The sequence below is a fragment of the Phocoena sinus genome, chromosome 10 (assembly GCF_008692025.1).
Source record: "Phocoena sinus isolate mPhoSin1 chromosome 10, mPhoSin1.pri, whole genome shotgun sequence".
Classification (NCBI taxonomy): Eukaryota; Metazoa; Chordata; class Mammalia; order Artiodactyla; family Phocoenidae; genus Phocoena; species Phocoena sinus.
Genome location: NC_045772.1, coordinates 73,483,652 through 73,498,664, shown reverse-complemented (window position 1 = coordinate 73,498,664; position 15,013 = coordinate 73,483,652).

Genomic DNA, 15,013 nt, shown 5'->3' with positions numbered 1-15,013 from the left:
AAGAAAATTAGAGACCTAAATATGCAGGCCTAAATATGTAGGCAGGTCAGTTTACCAACTGGTAATGAAGCTGGGGTACAGGAAAAAGCTTTTAAAGCCTGGAGTGAAAGCCTTGTTAGACTGAGGAACTGGGTATAAAGAAAATGATCAAGAAGAGAAATTTGGTTGCCAGAAATGTGGTACAAGGAAGGTTGAAGTCCAGTTACTAGAACTAGGGAAAAGGTCAATATAAGATTTAACTTGTTGTTAAGCCACTAAAGTACAGGCCTAACTATCACCACTTAAATTCCACTCCCACCCTTTATCCCACCCTGCCCCCAAAGGCCAGGATTGATTTGAGCATCTGAGACTAGGCTCAAGCCTTCAGGAAAGGCAGAGATGATAGAAAACCAGGTAGGTAATTCCATTTGGAAATATATGCCATTTAAATAAGAAACTACGAATGTCAAAGTACTTCTTTCATTTTTTATACTGGCATGATGCAATTAAAGCAGCGATAATGTTAATTTAATTTGAGTTCCAAACTAGAGAAAAGGGAGGTGGAAAAAAAAATCACTGCTTACTATAGTAAACATAGTTCAGTCTAATTTCCACTCAAGCTTGTCAAGTTTACATGTTTTTATATGGGGAAGTATTAAAATTTTCTTAAGAGGGGAGAAATAATCTTAGACAAAGATATTGAAGGTAAATAAAAATTAAAAATAGGGCTTCCCTGGTGGCGCAGTGGTTGAGAGTCCGCCTGCCGATGCAGGTGACACAGGTTCGTGCCCCGGTCCGGGAAGATCCCACATGCCACAGAGCGCCTGGGCCCGTGAGCCATGGCTGCTGAGCCTGCGCATCCGGAGCCTGTGCTCCGCAACGGGAGAGGCCGCAACAGTGAGAGGCCCGCGTACCGCAAAAAAAAAAAAAATAATAATAATAATAATAAAATTAAGCAATAATTATTAAATTACTCTGTTCTCAAGTGAGATACTCTCAATGTCCGTGTCAAAGTGGATACTACCAATGTCGATGGAAGAGCAGGATTAAATACATTTTATATATGTTAGAGAACATATACACATATTTACATATATTAGGAAAACTATATGATTTATAAACTGTAAAATGTAAGTAATTTTTTATAATAAAGAGATCTACATATACAGGTATGTAAATAAAAATATATATCATGTAGATAATATATGCTTATGTGTTTAGATAGTAAATCATCAGAAAGTAAATAATTTTTAGTAATAAAGATAAATTAAGGTTTAAGAATTTTGGATGGATTTCCTTTTCAACAAATGCTAAATATTTTATCAGTGCTGTATTTCTTTCTTGAACAGTTTCCTGACCCAAGAGGTTACCTAACTGCCCTCTGGCCCTAAAACAGCTCAGTCTTTGACTCTTATTATCTATCAGTCATGCTAGCCTTATTCATGTGAGGCATAACATTGATGATATCTTAAGTCAACATTTCAGCTGTTACAAATAACTACCTAATAACTAGTCATTTTTTAGTAGTTCACTGAATTTTTGTTATAAAAATCAGTATTTATATGATTACACAAGATGTATATCCTGGGATATAATCCTATTTTAGGTACTATTTCCTAAGGACAACAGAAAACATATTATATTTGAAATTATGCGATATTCCCCAGGTTAAAATGTGGAAAACAATCATGACAATTGGGGAAAAAAAAGTATTTTGTGCATTTGTTTGGGATAAGAGATTCCTAGTTTCTAACCAAAATATCATAGAACACTTTGTAAGATAAATTTTTATAAGGATATACAAACATAACACAGATATGAACAGCAAAACCCAATTTTTGTTTTGAGGTTTTTTTCAGTAAGGAGTTTAGAGTCTTTGGGCCTTTACAGCTAAATTAAGTTTTGATGAAGTTCTCTCAAAAAATAACAAAATATACAGAATAATCAATTACTATGGTGCAATGTTTCTAACAGACAACTGTTTACTGAATATTAAAACTACAAGTGAAAGATTTTAAAGGATTTGGAGAAAGAGTGGTAAGTGGGAAAGGAAATATTATCTTTAGGATTATGGATCTATAACTTTGTCCTCTCTTTTTCTCCACCAAGTCTGGTCTTTGACCTGAAAGAAAAGTCTGAAACCAATACAGAACTAAATAAAATTATGGTGCAGGTGGTTTGAAACACTAACCCTGTGGCCACAATCCAATATTTCATTTACTTAGGTTTCCCTTGCCTGAGCTGTTAAATCTGTGTTCTTCCTCCTTGAGGCGGGCTGACTGCTTTCCCAGAGCTTCGCTTGCGGCTCTGTCAGGATACGTTCTCCGCAGAAACCGCAGAGGCTGTCGGGAGGCCCGGAAGCAGCCTACCCGAGGCCACAGAGGCTGTTGGGAGGCTGCGCCATACTCCCTGGAGCCGAGAAGGGGCCGTCTGAGGCTTAAGAACGTGTCGCTTATCCCAAGACGAAGAAGTCAGAGCAACAGCCTGTCGCGACCCCGGTGTCTTCTTGCTCCAAAGTTCTGAGGAGATGAATTGGGTCGGGGGGTCCCGGTGAGTTGTGATACTGGAGCCTGAGACTGTAGCATTTGAGTCCCATTCCCATAATGACGCCTCTTCCGTTAGCCCTGGTGGGGAGTGCAGAGACTTAGCTGGAAGGAACTTGTCAGGAGTGCGTCTTTCAATCGTTATCTGAGATGGGAGATCCTAGCACCAAGTTTCTATTCCTAAACCAGAAGCAATCCAGCTTTTCCCCGCTGTGTTTCCAAAGGCTTCACGGGTGGGGCTACTTTCCATGCGGTTCTCTGCTCACCTAGTGTCCCGCGTCCTCCTCTAATGAGGCCTCTGAGCACCTAAGTCCTTTTCTGCCTTCTTCCCGCCCTGCCCCTCTTTCTTGGGAGCGGTTTCTTTTAGGTCAATATATAATCTTTGCATGAATTTGCAAAGTATTATGGAAGAGGACATTCCTTGCGGCCCTTAAATATATTGATTGGGGGGCACTATCAACCATAAAAATCCAATATAGTTTGTTTTAAAGTGAGATAAAATAAATAGTTTTTACTTTAATAACTTACAGAGAATTTACAATGTACTTTGTATTTAGGAGTAATCACATAAAACATAATGGGTTGACAATTTAGTTTTATATAACCTATTCATTGCTATTGACCTTGAAGTCCACTAGGATGGAAATCATGTGGGTCTATAATTTCATTTGATCAAATTCCTTGATGAAAAAAATTGTTTTGATTGAAACGCTAAGCCATTAAATACAATATTTTTCACAAGTAGACCCAGGAGAGTGGTATATGGTTAGAATATAACACATTTAAATTCTAACAAATTTATAAGAGGAAAGACAGTTTTTGTATTCACCAAATATTGTAACTGTGCCCAATAATTTTAGCAGTCATATTTATCCTGTTGAAGAATATGTTAGCATTTTATTTTAGAAATTTATCTTGATTATTCCTGGCTAGTGTTCTACCATCAAACTTCCACTTTGGAGAAAAGTGAAAATTCATTTACAGGCTTCACAAGATTTAGTTGATATATGATTATAATTTCATACAATTTGATTATAATATTTTCTAAAATGTGAATATTAAATGAGATATGAAGTCATTTTACAAATCTTAAGCATTTAATGTGTTACTTTTTTTTTTTTTTTTTTTTGCGGTACGCGGGCTTCTCACTGTTGTGGCCTCTCCCGTTGTGGAGCACAGGCTCCAGACACGCAGACTCAGTGGCCATGGCTCACGGGCCCAGCCGCTCCGTGGCATGTGGGATCCTCCCGGACCGGGGTGCGAATCCGTGTCCCCTGCATCGGCAGGCGGACTCTCAACCACTGCGCCACCAGGGAAGCCCGAGTGTGTTACATTTTAAGCATGAAAATGTAAAAGTGCTATTCTTATTCTGTTATATATCTCAAACTTCTGGTTATTCAGGGAGTAATATTTTAGTTGCTATTGGGAGGATGTAAAAGCAGTAAACTACAGGAAACGTGTAGTCAAAGACTGTGTTTCTCAAAGTGAGGTAGTGAGGAGGTATTAGGTACCAGGGGGCTTAAGAAACCACAGAAGAAACATGACAGAAGAAACATGACACATCTCCTTGGAGCATCAGATCTCCTCGGAGATCAGAGAAAAATATATTTTAAATTTTAAACTAACATGGATACATTATAGAGCAAAATACAAAACTCCTGTGAAATTTTAAGGTACAATATGTAATTTAAAATAAATTTTCTTGTGCATGGTGGGGGTGCAGGGAGGTGAAGGGGCTCCTTAGGGTCAAACTGCAGATTTGTAATGAAAAGATGAGTACCTCCACTTTCTACTATAACAGTTGACAAGATTAGTTGATCATGGCATCTGATCATGAGACCCTAAAGGGCCTCAGAATCCCAGACAATGCTTAGTAATCACTAGCAGCTTATTGGAGCTACTATAGAATAGAAATTTTAATTCTTATCCCAGACCATCCTGGAGTACTTGTTTCTTCCCCTCTGATGTTAGGATGGTTTTGTGGTTGAAAATTTTGGGAACTGTTAGGAATTTAAAATATAGACAAGTGAAATAACTGGAGAACATTTACAGAGTCCCCTCAGAACAACTGCTCCCTTATAACATTCAACATTAAGTATTCAACAAGTATATTTTTACATGCCTACATGTTTAGGACATTGTTAAGCTGTATGGGGGTGTTAAGCTGTAAGGGCTCAGAAGTGAAAAGATATAATTTTGGCCCACAAAAAGAATATATGGTAGAATGGTGAGATTAGAATTAGGTAAATGACTATAATACTAGATACATAGCACTTAATATATAACAAGCACTGTTCTAAGTGCTTTTTGTATATTAGCTCATTTACTCTTAACAAGAACCCTATGAGGTACGTACAGATGTTATCCCCATTTTACTGATGGGGAAACCATTAACGTTAAGTGACTCACCCAAGGTCACCTAGCTAATCAGTGACAGAGTTAGGATTAGAGAACAATGTGCTTAACCACTACACAGTGCTATGTAGAAACATGTGTATTGTAAAAGTGGCCTGTGGATAAATAAAGGGCTGCGGATATTTAGAGAATTGAGAAACAGGAAATTATGTTAAGCCTTGAAGGATAGCAGAACAAACACCACAGAGAAGCAATGAAATACAGGTTCTTAAAAGTTGAAAAGGATATGAGATAAATAATTGATCAAGTTGGAGACCTAATCTTTAGCAAGAGTTCTTAGAAGAGATGGATTGGGAGGGGAGGTATTAAAGAACTTGAAAGGATTATTTTGCAGTGTGTGTGTGTGTGTCTGTGTGTGTGTGTGTGTGGGGTCTGCATAAGGACAGGAAAACACTTAAGGGACTATACATTTTTGTCGAGGGAATGAATGAAGCAGGCTATAGCAAGTTTATGTTTTGGTCATAACTTGATTGTATACATTAAACTGAGGGAGAGTATTCTTGTATATTATAGGAATCTGATATATGTTAAGTGTAATTACAGAATCATCTAATAGGAGCATCTTTATAGTTGCAAAGGTCTTTACAGTTTTTCTTGGCATTTGACTTTTTGCTGCTCTTCAGTTAGGGACTCTACCAGTTATATATAAAATGTCTTCTTTTGTGAGGTAATGGGCTAAGCTTCCCTTATTTTCCTTTTTAAATTACTTAACTTGGTTTGCCTTTAGTGTTATGGTTTGTGGACATCTTTGCAAGATGTCATAACATTTCATTTCAAACAAAGTCTCATTTAGGGTAAAGATATTTGATCTAAGCTGAAACTAATTTTTACATCTCTGATAGCAGTTCCCAATCTACTGTCCCTGAAACTTGCTAATCAGTGATAATGTCAGGTTTTTCAATTTAAGGACTGTTCTAAAATTATATTCCTCTTACTTTTTTTTTCTCTTTTTTTGATTTTAAAGTACCTCTCCCCCTTTAAGTCCTCTCTTGACAAAATTAAAATATCAGTAATTTGTCAGTCTTATGAATTAAAAAAAATTATTTTTATTTGGGAATCATTGACCTAGAACTCTCATTTTTGTTTTATACTTTTTACAAGTCACTGCTGAGACCCTGTATTTTCCTAGTCAGGTTAAGGTATAAATTTGAGAGAGGTCAGATATAAGCAACTGATTTTTTTTAATTTGGAAAAGTTTCTCTTTTATTTTCCTTATTTATTGATTGGTGACTTGTTTCACCAAATTCATAGCCACCTCAGAAATGAGGGTGGTAGGATAGAGGAGAGGAAGTAGAATATAAAGATGTAACCAGTCTTTGGGCCAGAATATGCTATTCAGAATGAGATCACCTTTTTATAACTTAGATTGAAGAATGTGACCAGTGTCATAAGAAAAACACAGATTAAAATCTTGTTTAAATTTAGGTGAGGTAGAGGTTTGCCTTTGTAAATGTAGGCCTAAAATGTTCACCTGTTCAAAACATTTGTTGAATGCTATGCACCAGGTGCTGTGCCAGGTTGGGGTACAAAATAACCGAAATTTAGTCTCTTTCTGATAGATTTATAGTTTATCGGGGGGAGGGGGAATATGACATGCTATTAAGCTTGAAAATGTTTAAGGTCAGAGGCCAAAATATGTGGTTTAAAAAATAGATACTGTGAATAATAGTAGAACATAGGGTAGTTTTAGATAGGGCTTGGCAAATCAGAAACAAGGATGAAAGAAAGTTCAGTTGGAGAAAGACAAAGAAGAAAATAAACATTATATTACTAATTGGAGATAAGATTATATATTTAAATATTTTACAGTGTGTGTGGTATTTGCTTGACAGGTTGAAAGACAGACTGAGAAGTTGAAATTTGATCTGTTATTGAAGACTCATTCAAATTCAGAAGTAACGCAATGAAAGTGGTATTTTATGACTCTTTGTGATGTTAGTGGTGTGTAGGTTGGAATATAGCAGACTCCAGGATAGGAATACTAGTTAGGATTCTGCTTGGGGGGGAAAAAAACAGCTAATACTATTTTTTCATTTTCTGATATCACTGTATATTCTCCAAATCAAATCAATACCAGTGCTAACTCCTTTTTAGGTACTGTGGGCTATGTGAATTTGGGTTAATGATTAAACCTCTGTACAGGGGCAGATCCAGGTTGTAAGGAGCCCTCTTTATGGAAAAAGAATACAAAATTGTGACTACAAAATTATGTACAGGGCTTGGAAAGGGCATGCATATTCAGGTGAAGTGCCCTGAAGCTTAAGCTTTACAATAAATTGTCTTCATAATAAATTAACCTCTGTCTCTATACATCTCTTTCTTCATCTGTTAAATGGGGATAATACTTAAATGTACAGTGGACATCATCTCAGTTGCTTGGGACAGTCATGGTTTATGCCTGTGGTCCTAGTGGCATGCCCAGTTCAGGTTTGTTCCTGGAGGTTTTTTATTTTGTTTTTATTTTTAATTGAAGTATAGTTAATTTACAATGTTGTGTTAGTTTCTGGTATACAGCAAAGTGATGATTCAGTTACACACATATATACACACACGCACATATTCTTTTTCATATTCTTTTCCATTGTGGTTTATTATAGGATATTGAATATAGTTCCCTGTGCTATACAGTAGGACCTTGCTGTTTATTTTATCAGCACTTGCTGATAAAATTAAGTGTGCTGGGACATGAGCAGCTTGGGGCAACTAACTTGCTGCATTGGGTGGGAAGTATTTAATGCTGCTATCCTTGCTGGCCGCTTGTTGTACCAGCTAGTTGTACCAGTGCATGCTAAGGTCAGAGAGATTTGACCAGCCACCATGGCTGGGGTTGGGAAATTTTATATTAGGTGTCAGTGAAATATCTATAAGGAATTGGGGCCTTTCAGTCCTGTGATAGAACATACAAAGAGTAGTAGGACTGTTGCTGCTGTAGTGGTTTTGCCAACAATTATTTTCTTTTTTATATTTTTTGGTAATGCTTTTGTAATCTTTTTTGCAGCCTGGAGCTCAAATAAAGAAGAATAAATACTTAATGATAAATTAAGTTCTGATATTTTGTTTTTCAGTCAAGTTGATGTGAATCTGTAACTTGTGTACAAGATGTGTGCCAACATTTATCATCTCTCATGGTTATGTCGTTGACCACATGACAATCTGAAGCCACAAACCTACTGAAAAGCATCAGGATTTACTTTCAGATATAGTAGTTATTTTAAGGCGATTATAGCTGCAGACAGTAATTTGACACATGGAACTGAAGAACATTAAAGGTAAAATTACTTCTGCAATAATAATATGAATACAAATTTGATGGATCATAGCATCATGGGTAAAACAGGGTTCTTACTAAATTATGTACCTGTGTAACCAAGATATACCTGGAATTGGTTGTGGTTTACATATATTTCATAGTTGCATCCAAAGAGTCTTTATATTTTACCAAACAGAAGCTGTACTTGTCACAGTTTCAAACAATTTTATATATGCACAGTTAATGTAACTGAATTACAGTGTTTTTGAGACAATACTAATATTGAATACAAAAAGAATACTTTGGCATGTCATTAAAAGCTTTTTCTCTTTGCTGCCTTTCCTTAATTGAATTTCATGAACGTTTGAGTCCTTTAAGAATTACTTTATAAATCAGTCTGTTTGTCCTACATTGTTTTTGAACATTTTTATAAGCAAGTCCTCTAAATTTTGATGACATTTTGTTCAAACAGTTGGAAATTTTTATTCAAAGTAGTGCCTAAATGGAGGGAAAAAACTTCAACTTTTGAAGGTTTTAGTGAATTATAATTATTGAAAATAATGTTTTTAAAACTTAATTGTGAAATACACACCTGTGTTGGGGTATCATTCACATTCTAAAATCTCTTCCACTCTGTGACTCAAGAGATGGCGGCTCATGTTTATCATTACAGCCTGTAACTGTGAAACATTGTTTTCTGTGTGAAAATACTATAAGAATTCAGTCTCTTAAGAACTTACTTTTAATTAGCCTCTGTATTCTGAGTATTAGATGGATTTCTGCCTATTGATTTGCCAAATTTTTTTCACAATACTTTACCTTTTGTAATTCATACATCTAAAAACTTTTTTCTTGTATTACAAGAGAAGAATTTATTTAAAGCTATAATATTCTAAAATATATCATTACTATTCTTAACGCATCAGGTAGACCTGCTTTAGTTTTGTGGAAAGCCAATGTAAGTACTTTTTCTAGGCTAGTTACTGCCCTGAATCTTAATAAGTCTGCTAGCTAACAGTGCTAGATTATGATGTTTTAGGTTAATATTAATTTCGGTGTAACACGAACCATAAAATATTATTTTTCATTTTTAGTTATTGCTCTATTTTATTTACATTTTCCTCTTTTAATTATACGTAAGGTGTTATAAAATTTTAACAATCTAGAACAGTTTCTCTTGCATGATATCATGCCACGGAAAAAAATAAGCAGCAAACTAAAAAGCAAAACAAAATAAAAGAAACAAAAAAGAACAATTTAAGACTAACTGACAATTAAGGCATAAGACACCCACAGTTTTTAATCCCTAATGTAGTTTCAATATATCCTGCATATTCCATGTAAAATGTACTTCAGTATTCTTTTTGATATTACTTTGACAACCTTATTACTTTTGTCTTTTTTTTTTTTTTAAAGGAAGTATTTCTTTAACATTTCCTTTAAAGCTTTTCCTATTAGAAAGAATAGCAAGGGGCAGAATGCCTTGATACATTTCTGTAGTCAGCATGGTTCACTTTTTTTTTTTTAACATCTTTATTGGGGTATAATTGCTTTACAATGGTATGTTAGTTTCCGCTGTATAACAAAGTGAATCAGCTATACATATACATATATTCCCATATCTCCTCTCTCTTGCCTCTCCCTCCCACCCTCCCTATCCCACCCCTCCCTGTGCTATGCAGCTGCTTCCCACTAGCTATCTGTTTTACATGGTAGTGTATATATGTCCATGCCACTCTCTCACTTCATCCCATCTTACCCTTTCCTTCCCCATGTACTCAAGTCCATTCTCTGTGTCTGCATCTTTATTCCTGTCCTGCGCCTAGGTTCTCCAGAACATTTTTTTTTCTTACATTCTATACATATGTGTCAGCATGTGGTATTTGTTTTTCTCTTTCTGACTTCACTCTGTATGACAGTCTCTAGGTCCATCCAGCTCACTACAAATAACTCATTTTTGTTTCTTTTTATGGCTGAGTAATATTCCATTGTATACATGTGCTACATCTTCTTTATCCATTCATCTGTTGATGGACACTTAGGTTGCTTCCATGTCCTAGCTATTGAAAATAGAGCTACAATGAATATTGAGGTACATGACACTTTTTGAATTATGGTTCTCTTAGAGTGTATGCCCAGTAGTGGGATTGCTGGGTTGTATGGTAGTTCTATTTGTAGTTTTTTAAGGAACCTCCATACTGTTCTCCATAGTGGCTGTATCAATTTACATTCCCACCAACAGTGCAAGAGGGTTCCATTTTCTCCACACTCTCTCCAGCATTTGTTGTTTGTGGATTTTTTGTTGATGGCCATTCTGACTGGTGTGAGGTGATACCTCATTGCAGTTTTGATTTGTATTTCTCTAATGATTAGTGATGTTGAACATCCTTTCATGTGTTTGTTGGCAATCTGTATATCTTCTTTGGAGAAATGTCTGTTTAGGTCTTCTGCCCATTTTTGGATTGGGTTGTTTCTTTTTTTAATATTGAGCTGCATGAGCTGATTGTAAATTTAGGAGATTAATCCTTTGTCAGTTGCTTCATTTGCGAATATTTTCTCCCATTCTGAGGGTTGTCTTTTCATCTTATGGTTTCCTTTGCTGTGCAAAAGCTTTTAAGTTTCATTAGGTTCCATTTGTTTATTTTTGTTTTTATTTCCATTTCTCTAGGAGGTGGGTCAAAAAGGATCTTGCTGTGATTGATTTATGTCATAGAGTGTTCTGCCTATGTTTTCCTCTAAGAGTTTTATAGTGTCTGGCCTTACATTTAGGTCTTTAATCCATTTTGAGTTTATTTCTGTGTATCGTGTTAGGGAGTGTTCTAATTTCATTCTTTTACATGTAGCTGTCCAGTTTTCCCAGCACCACTTATTGAAGAGGCTGTCTTTTCTCCATTGTATATTCTTGCCTCCTTTATCAAAGATAAGGTGACCATATGTGCGTGTGTTCATCTCTGGACTTTCTATCCTATTCCATTGATCTGTATTTCTGTTTTTGTGCCAGTACCATACTGTCTTGATTACTGTAGCTTTGTAGTATTGTCTGAAGTCAGGGAGTATGATTTTTCCAGCTCTGTTTTTCTTTCTCAAGATTGCTTTCGCTATTGGGGATCTTTTGTGTTTCCATACAAATTGTGAAATTTTTTTGTTCTAGTTCTTTGAAAAATGCCATTGATAGTTAGAGATGGATTGCACTGAATCTGTAGATTGCTTTGGATAGTATAGTCATTTTCACAATGTTGATTCTTCCAATCCAAGAACATGGTATATCTCTCCATCTTTTGTATCATCTTTAATTATTTTCATTAGTGTCATAGTTTTCTGCATACAGGTTTTTTGTCTCCTTAGGTAGGTTTATTCCTAGGTATTTTATTCTTTTTGTTGCAATGGTAAATGGGAGTGTTTCCTTAATTTCTCTTTCAGATTTTTCATCATGAGTGTATAGGAATGTGAGAGATTTCTGTGGATTAATTTTGTATCCTGCTACTTTACCAAATTCACTGATTAGTCCTAGTAGTTTTCTGGTAGCATCATTAGGATTCTCTGTGTAGAGTATCATGTCATCTGAAAACAGTGACAGTTTTACTTCTTTTCTGATTTGGATTCCTTTTATTTCTTTTTCTTCTCTGACTGCTGTGGCTAACACTTCCAAAACTATGTTGAATAATAGTGGTGAGAGTGTGCAACCTTGTCTTGTTCCTGATCTTAGTGGAAATGGTTTCAGTTTTTCACCATTGAGAATGATGTTGGCTGTGGGTTTGTCATATATGGCCTTTATTATATTGAGGTAAGTTCCCTTATGCCTACATTCTGGAGGGTTTTTATCATAAATGGGTGTTGAATTTTGTCGAAAGCTTTATCTGCATCTATTGAGATGATCATACGGTTTTTCTGCTTCAATTTGTTAATATTGTGTATCACATTGATTGATTGCATATATTGAAGAATCCTTTCATTCCTGGGATAAACCCCACTTGATCATGGTCTATGATCCTTTTAATGTGCTGTTGGATTCTGTTTGCTAGTATTTTGTCGAGGATTTTTGCATCTATGTTTATCAGTGATACTGTAGTTTTCTTTTTATGTGACATCTTTTTCTGGTTTTGGTATCAGGGTGAGGTGGCCTCATAGAATGAGTTTGGGAGTGTTCCTCCCTCTGCTGTATTTTGAAAGAGTTTTGAGATGGATCTGTGTTAGCTCTTTTGTAAATGTTTGATAGAATTTGCCTGTGAATCCGTCTGGTCCTGGGCTTTTGTTCATTGGAAGATCTTTAATCACTGTTTCAATTATGTTACTTGTGGTTGGTCTGTTTATATTTTGTATTTTTCCTGGTTCAGGCTGTGCTTTTCTAAGAATTTCTCCATTTTTTCCAGGTTGTCCATTTTACTGGCATATAGTTGCTTATAGTAATCTCTCATGATCCTTTGTATTTCTGCAGTGTCAGTTGTTACTTCTCCTTTTTGATTTCCAATTCTGTTGATTTGAGTCTTATCCCTTTTTTTCTTGATGAGTCTGGCTATGGTTTATCAATTTTGTTTACCTTCTCCAAGAACCAGCTTTCAGTTTTATTTATTGATCTTTGCTATTGTTTCCATCATTTCTTTTTCATTTATTTCTAATCTGATTTTTATGATTTGTTTCCTTCTGCTAACTTTGGGGTTTTTTTGTTCTTCTTTCTCTAATTGCTTTAGGTGTAAGGTTAGGTTGTTTATTTGAGATGTTTCTTGTTTCTTGAGGTAGGATTGTATTGCTATAAACCTTTCTCTTAGAACTGCTTTTGCTGCATCCCATAGGTTTTGGGCCATTGTGTTTTCATTGTCATTTGTTTCTAGGTATTTTTTGATTTCCTCTTTGATTTCTTTGGTGAACTCTTGTTTATTTAGTAGTGTATTGTTTAGCCTCCATGTGTATGTATATTTTACTGTTTTTTTCCTGTAATTGATATCTGCTCTCATAGTGTTGTGGTCGGAAAAGATACTTGATACGATTTCAATTTTCTTAAATTTACCAAGGTTAGATTTGTCACCCAGGATATGATCTATCCTGGAGAAAGTTCCATGAGCCCTTGAGAAGAAAGTGTATTCTGTTGGTTTTGGATGGAATGTCCTGTAAATATCAATTAAGTCCATCTTGTTTAATCTCTCATTTAAAGCTTTTGTTTACTTATTTATTTTCATTTTGGATGATCTGTCCATAGGTGAAAGTGGGGTGTCAAAGTCCCCTACTATTATTGTGTTACTGTTGATTTCCCATTTTATGGCTGTTAGCATTTGCCTTATGTATTGAGATGCTCCTATATTGGGTGCATAAATATTTACAATTGTTATATCTTCTTCTTGGATTGATCCCTTGATCATTATGTAGTGTCCTTCTTTGTCTCTTGTAATAGTCTTTTTTTTTTAATTTTATTTTTTTTAAATCTATATTGGAATATAATTGCTTTACAATGGTGTGTTAGTTTCTGCTTTATAACGTAGTGAATCAGCTCTCTATATACATATATCCCCATATCTCCTCCGTCTTATGTTTCCCTCCCACCCTCCCCATCCCATCTCTTTTTATTTTAAAGTCTATTTTGTCTGATATGGGAATTGCTACTCCAGCTTTCTTTTGATTTCCATTTGCATGGAATATATCTTTCCATCCTCTCACTTTCAGTCTGTATGTGTCCCTAGGTCTGAAGTGGGTCTGTTGTACACAGCATACATATGGGGTTGGTTTTTGTATTCATTCTACCAGTCTGTGTCTTTTGGTTGGAGCATTTAATACATTTACATTTAAGGTAGTTACTGATAGGTATGTTCCTATTACCATTTTCTTAATTGTTTTGGGTTTGTTCTTATAGGTCTTTTCCTCCTCTTGTGTTTCCTTTCTAGAGAAGCTCCTTTAGCATTTGTTGTAAAGCTGATTTGGTGGTGCTGAATTCTCTTAGCTTTTGCTTGTCTGTAAAGCTTTTAATTTCTCCTTTGAATCTGAATGAGATCCTTGCTGGGTAGAATAATGTTGGTTGTAGGTTTTCCTCTTTCATCACTTTAAATATGTCCTTCCACTCCCTTCTGGCTTGCAGAGTTTCTGCTGAAAGATCAGCTGTTAGCCTTATGGGGATTCCCTTGTATATTATTTGTTGCTTTTCCCCTACTGCTTTTAATATTTTTTCTTTGTTTTAATTTTTGATAGTTTGTTTAAAATATGTCTTGGCATGTTTCTCCTTGGATTTATCCTGTTGGGACTCTCTGCACTTCCTGACTTGATTGACAATTTCCTTTTCCATATTAGGGAAGTTTTCAACTATAATCTCTTCAAATATTTTCTCAGTCCCTTTTTTTTCTCTTCTTCTGGGACCCCTATAATTTGAATGTTGGTGTGTTTAATGTTGTCCCAGAGGTCTCTGAGACTGTCCTCAATTCTTTTCATTCTTTTTTCTTTATTCTGCTCTGCAGTAGTTATTTCTACTATTTTATCTTCTAGATCACTTATACATTCCTCTGCCTCAGTTATTCTGCTATTGATTTCTTCTAGAGAATTTTTGATTTCATTTATTGTGTTGTTCATCATTGTTTGTGTGCTCTTTAGTTCTTCTCGGTCCTTGTTAAACATGTCTTGTATTTTCTCCATTCTATTTCCAGGATTTTGGATCATCTTTACTATATGACTCTGAATTCTTTTTCAGGTAGACTGCCTATTTCCTCTTCATTTGTTTGTTCTGGTGGGTTATTACCTTGCTTTTTCATCTGCTGTGTATTTCTCTGTTTTCTCATTTTGCTTAACTTACTGTGCTTGGGGTCTCCTTTTCACAGGCTGAAGGTTCATAGTTCCCGTTATTTTTGGT